Here is a 6612-nt window from a genome sequence, read left to right as displayed (position 1 = left end):
ATACATCATAACCTAGTCTACTTTACATAATATAACATCTACATATCACTAACAACCCACTAATATACATTATAACCTAGTCTACTTTACATAATATAACATCTACATATCACTAACAACCCACTAATATACATTATAACCTAGTCTACTTTACATAATATAACATCTACATATCACTAACAACCCACTACTATACATTATAACCTAGCCTACTTTACATAATATAACATCTACATATCACTAACAACCCACTACTATACATTATAACCTAGTCTACTTTACATAATATAACATCTACATATCACTAACAACCCACTACAATACATTATAACCTAGTCTACTTTACATAATATAACATCATGTAACATCAACATAAAATCTCCACTACATGGAGAAAATGTGAAAAATATCAATCACAACTACATGTTCATGTGATGCATTAAATCACCTGACTGTTTCTCTGTCTGTTAGTTAATGTTTTATTTCTAAGAGATAATTAATAGAACAATTGACCTTCAATAAATAGTTGTCACTGTGTTAACCACAACCAACATGCTGGATCTCTGTTTAGTTGTCACTGTGTTGACCACAACCAACATGCTGGATCTCTGTTTAGTTGTCACTGTGTTAACCACAACCAACATGTTGGATCACTGTTTAGTTGTCACTGTGTTAACCACAACCAACATGCTGGATCTCTGTTTAGTTGTCACTGTGTTGACCACAACCAACATGCTGGATCTCTGTTTAGGGGTCAGTGCTCTAAAATGAGTCTCTCTGGGAAGAGAGAGGAGGGGGACCCTGCCTCTAAAATGAGTCTCTCTGGGGAGAGAGGAGGGGGGCCCTGCCTCTAAAATGAGTCTCTCTGGGGGGAGAGAGAGGAGGGGGGCCCTGCCTTTAAAATACATCTCTCTGGGGGACATGACACCAAAGCTAAGAGGTGAGATAACAATTTTATGAAGAATTTATTAAGTTTATTTCCAATATAAATAGCTATCTTAGATGAATGCACTTACTGTAAATCTCTCTGGATAAGAGCATCTGCTAAATCAGGGGTTCTCAATCCGGGGTCTGTGGAGGTACTGCAGGGGTTCCACGGCACCCTGACTGTACTCGTTGCTAATGTAAGACATTTGATAGAATTTTCACATGATACGACCACTTTGCCTACTCTTAATTATTGCCTAATATAATGGAATGCATCGGGTTTTTAACTAATTGTGATGGTTGTTACAAGCAGAATTTTGACAATATTACCGTTATATCAACACACTCTTCACACCCGTTTAACAACGATAAATAGCTTTGGCATAGTAGGCATCGAAGTCCCTTGCCAATAATGTTTTCTACAACGTTTTCATCGAACACATATTACGCCCTAGATGCCTTCAATTGCCCAATTTGTAGCCATGCCCAATTTAGGATTGTTTTTAACAACGTGATGTTGTGCTCCAAAGGGAGAACTTGAAATAACATGATGAAGATAATTAAATAATCAAAAGATAAATGTGTTTGTTTTACGCTCTTAGAAAAGAAGGTTCCTTATAGAACCAAAGGCTTCTATCACTTCCTTAATATATGGAACCACTAAAAGTGATATATATTTGTGGGTTCAGTGAAGAAGAACCTCTAGAGTTCTGATCAATGAAAGGTTAATGTTTAGAGGATATGAACCCAGCAGCCCTCCAGTGGTCAGATCAATTCCTCCCGTTTTCCAGTGCCTGGACCGGGATATAAACCAGCCACCTTTCGACCACAGGTCCAACTCCTGCCACAGCTCCAACTCCTTAGCCGCTGGGCGAAAACCTGAGTTAATCTTCAGAAATTAGCATAAATTAATCTGCCAAAAATGAAGACAAATGCTTTGGAGACATACATGGTATCACTTGTTATACATAAGTATTATACATAAATCATTGCCAAAAGCACAAGACATACTGTTGCATGTAGGTCTACATTATTTATGGATTTATCAAATATCAAAACATTATTTTAACTACTACAAAGCATTTACATGTGGAGCAGGAACTACTGACTCGCTGCATTATTCTATAGTATTATCAAGACACCTGCTGTTAACTCTTAACTACTTAGGACAGCTCACGAGGTGTCCTAAATATCTGCCGACTAGGTGGGACTAGAGACTTCATGCATGGCTTTAATTTATACACATAAGTGTAAAATGTCTTTATTCTCAGCACTTATATGACCAATTCTCTACTCTGAGACGCTTGTGGATACAGGCCTAGATCTCAAAATATTGTTATAAAAAAAGTTGAATGTTTGCTTATTAACATAAGAATAAAAAATGAATATTACTAATGTAACCCATTGTAAAGAGTGGGTTTAGTTGATTGTGTTGCACTGCTCATGTCCCCGTACTGAACTGTCCGCGTCCACGTCCGGTGTGGCGCCAAGCATATTGTCTGGTTACGCGCAGAGTGGACTGAGGTGATCTTGGGGAACAACGATGGAGTTCGCTACAGTGTTGAGATGCCAAAATTTATTGTTCAATTTGCTTTTTGCTTTAAGGTCAGGGACAGTATGTTTGTAGCCAGATCCTTTTCACTCTCTATCCTTGTTTAATTTTGTGGTTCACCTGATTCGTCATCATCATTGAGACAGATGAACGACCTGCTAGTTATCCTAGCTAGTCGGTACAGCTAGGTAAGCTAGCTAGCTACTCTACCAGCAGCATCCTAGTTATCCTAGCTAGTTGGTACAGCTAGGTAAGCTAGCTAGCTAGCTACTCTACCAACAGCATCCTAGTTATCCTAGCTAGTCGGTACAGCTAGGTAAGATAGCTAGCTAGCTACTCTACCAGCAGCATCCTAGTTATCCTAGCTAGTCGGTACAGTTAGGTAAGCTAGCTAGCTACTCTACCAGCAGCATCCCTAGTTATCCTAACTAGTCGGGTACAGCTAGGTAAGCTAGCTAGCTAGCTACCTCTACCAGCAAAAATCCTAGTTATCTTATCCCCCTCTCTCGTTGACGGATGCTGGCTACCTCTGTCCGGTTCTCCTCTCTTCACTAGATGGACGGTAACTTTAATGTTTAACCCCTCTGTGTCCATTGACCAATCTTTTGAATATTATTTTCGGGCGCCTCAAGTAGGCTGGGCACATTCCATTTTTTTTATTCTCAGCTGCCTCACCAATGTCTGTAAGTAAATTAATAACTTTTAATTGCTAAATATTTTCAAAAGATGGCAGCATAAGACCACGAAACATCAGTTATATGCTAACATTACATGCAGCAATATGATTGACATAAAATAGCATGCAACCACAGACTATATGTCCCATGATTTTCTAAAATGGTCACTCATTACTTTAGTTAGCTATATATCTCGTATTAGGGCTGTGTTGCTTTTGGGAGAGCAACAAAATAGTCACTATAGCAGGTATTGAACCCCGGGTAAATGATCACTACTCAGAACTTCAACCTCAGTATACATGCATTATAAAAAATCATCTTAATATCTGATATTGTGAGTAAACAACCTCGGAACAGAAAAGATGACCGCGTCTTCCAGCCCGCCAATAAATTACATAATTCAACCCTCCCGGTTAGTAAATTTACCTCAACATTTTACCTTTAAATTAAATTTACCTCAACATGCCCCTGGCTTGCTCGAGAAGGCAGAGCAGGTCGTGCTGGTTGATGAATTAGAGAATGAATGTACTGGGAAAATACGTTTTCTCGACCAGAGGTGACTGAATTAATGTTCAGGCTTAATGATAATCGTTTTACACTGCTCAAAAAAATAAAGGGAACACTTAAACAACACAATGGAACTCCAAGTCAATCACACTTCTGTGAAATCAAACTGTCCACTTAGGAAGCAACACTGATTGACAATACATTTCACATGCTGTTGTGCAAATGGAAAGACAACAGGTGGAAATTATAGGCAATTAGCAAGACACCCCCAATAAAGGAGTGGTTCTGCAGGTGGGGACCACAGACCACTTCTCAGTTCCTATGCTTCCTGGCTGATGTTTTGGTCACTTTTGAATGCTGGCGGTGCTTTCACTCTAGTGGTAGCATGAGACGGAGTCTACAACCCACACAAGTGGCTCAGGTAGTGCAGCTCATCCAGGATGGCACATCAATGCCAGCGGTGGCAAGAAGGTTTGCTGTGTCTGTCAGCGTAGTGTCCAGAGCATGGAGGCACTACCAGGAGACAGGCCAGTACATCAGGAGACGTGGAGGAGGCCGTAGGAGGGCAACAACCCAGCAGCAGGACCGCTACCTCCGCCTTTGTGCAAGGAGGAGCAGGAGAAGCACTGCCAGAGCCCTGCAAAATGACCTCCAGCTGGCCACAAATGTGCATGTGTCTGCTCAAACGGTCAGAAACGGACTCCATGAGGGTGGTATGAGGGCCCGACGTCCACAGGTGGGGGTTGTGCTTACAGCCCAACACCGTGCAGGACGTTTGGCATTTGCCGGAGAACACCAAGATTGGCAAATTTGCCACTGGCGCCCTGTGCTCTTCACAGATGAAAGCAGGTTCACACTGAGCATGTGACAGACGTGACAGAGTCTGGAGACGCCCGTGGAGAACGTTCTGCTGCCTGCAACATCCTCCAGCATGACCCGGTTTGGCGGTGGGTCAGTCATGGTGTGGGGTGGCATTTCTTTGGGTGCCACACAGCCCTCCATGTGCTCGCCAGAGGTAGCCTGACTGCCATTAGGTACCGAGATGAGATCCTCAGACCCCTTGTGAGACCATATGCTGGTGCGGTTGGCCCTGGGTTCCTCCTAATGCAAGACAATGCTAGACCTCATGTGGCTGGAGTGTGTCAGCAGTTCCTGCAAGAGGAAGGCATTGATGCTATGGACTGGCCCGCCCGTTCCCCAGACCTGAATCCAATTGAGCACATCTGGGACATCATGTCTCGCTTCATCCACCAACGCCACGTTGCACCACAGACTGTCCAGGAGTTGGCGGATGCCTTAGTCCAGGTCTGGGAGGAGATCCCTCAGGAGACCATCCGCCACCTCATCAGGAGCATGCCCAGGCGTTGTAGGAGGTCATACAGGCACGTGGAGGCCACACACACTATTGAGCCTCATTTTGACTTATTTAAAGGACATTACATCAAAGTTGGATCAGGCTGCAGTGTGGTTTTCCACTTTAATTTTGAGTGTGACTCCAAATCCAGACCTCCTTGGGTTGATAAATTGGATTTCCATAGATTATTTTTGTGTGGTTTTGTTGTCAGCACATTCAACTATTTAAAGAAAAAAGTTTTTTAATAAGATTATTTCATTCATTCAGATCTAGGATGTGTTGTTTAAGTGTTCCCTTTATTTTTTGAGTAGTATATTAATGAAGTGTAAAACATGAACATAAAAACAGATAATAATAAACATGAATCATCGTTATATTACTTCACAGTAATCTGTTAAATGCTTTTTCAGTCCTTCCTCTTGCGTTAGCAGTGTGGAAAGGGACAGAAAGAAGCGTGGGGAGTGGTGGCATCCAGGGAGAAAACTAAACTAATATTCTGAAATATCATTGTGGTCTTATGTTCCCATCTATTGGAATTATTTAGCAACTGCAGTAGTGCTGGAAAATATGTGTTATTCCTTACTAAAGTAGTAATTACTCAGAATTACTAGTTAATTTTATCACTTACAATCATAAAATAACAATTTATAGCATAACAAACAATTAAACTGACATAAACCAAAACACCACACATTTAGTTAAATTGAGCCACATTTGAGAGTGAGGCAGATATATAGCATTTTGAAAAAGAAATGAATACATCAAGTGATAGATTATAAACAAAACATGTCTGTCATTGAACAACCCCATGCCATGATTAGATAGTGAAAAACACCAATCTCTTTCATAATTTCTTTTAAAAATAAAAGCTAATTTACGAACATTTCTGTAAAGTGATATGTTGTGTTTTGGAATGAAACTCTTCTTATGTTTCCCATCTGAGCTCAGAGTAGATGAGATATGTAATGTTTGTCTCTGTTGTGTTGAAGTCCAATCAAGCAGGAGAGACCAGCCTCCCTGTACCCAGCTGTGTGTCCATGAAGAGTGACAGGTCTATGGGTCTACCTATAAAGTTTAGAGAGGGGAGACTTTTCTACTGAACAAAGGTAGAAGAACTCATGGGTCATGGTCAGTGAGTTAAACAACACTGTCTCTAGTCATTTCTCCTCTCCCATTTTCCCATTTCATGTTGTTGTTTTCATAATCTACAGGATTATCCTTTTATCCATTTCATAGTCCTTTTGATAGTCCGGGTGTGTGTGTGTGTGTGTGTGTGTGTGTGTGTGTGTGTGTGTGTGTGTGTGTGTGTGTGTGTGTGTGTGTGTGTGTGTGTACTCCTGGATGAGGAGATGTAATCTCATGTTTTGTCCACAGAAACCAACAGGAGAGATCAGAGTCAGAGATTCTCAGTGGTCAGTCTTCCCAGAGTCATCAAACAGACCTGGCCTCCATATTCAGTGTATGTGGTCCTGTTATGTACATTTGTTTTGTTTACCTCAATCAAGTTGACCTGTCAATCATTCATTAATGTGTTAATGAGAAAGCATTTCTTCTCTTGCCTAACTTATTTACTTGATTTATTTCAGTTGCTTGAA

General features: G+C 41.0%; 1 long non-coding RNA gene across 1 annotated transcript; it reads left to right on the top strand.

The window, feature by feature from the left end:
* The first annotated feature begins 884 nt into the window (after positions 1 to 884).
* LOC123743539 (uncharacterized) lies at positions 885 to 6123 on the top strand. The gene is made up of 2 exons (XR_006770397.1): positions 885 to 940; positions 6007 to 6123. It is a non-coding gene; the product is annotated as an uncharacterized lncRNA (long non-coding RNA).
* Positions 6124 to 6612: the final 489 nt, after the last annotated feature.

The sequence above is a fragment of the Salmo salar genome, chromosome ssa06, assembly GCF_905237065.1.
Source record: "Salmo salar chromosome ssa06, Ssal_v3.1, whole genome shotgun sequence".
NCBI classification, from domain to species: Eukaryota; Metazoa; Chordata; class Actinopteri; order Salmoniformes; family Salmonidae; genus Salmo; species Salmo salar.
The sequence above is the reverse complement of the archived record's forward strand: the minus strand, read 5'-3'. Positions and strand labels throughout refer to the sequence as shown.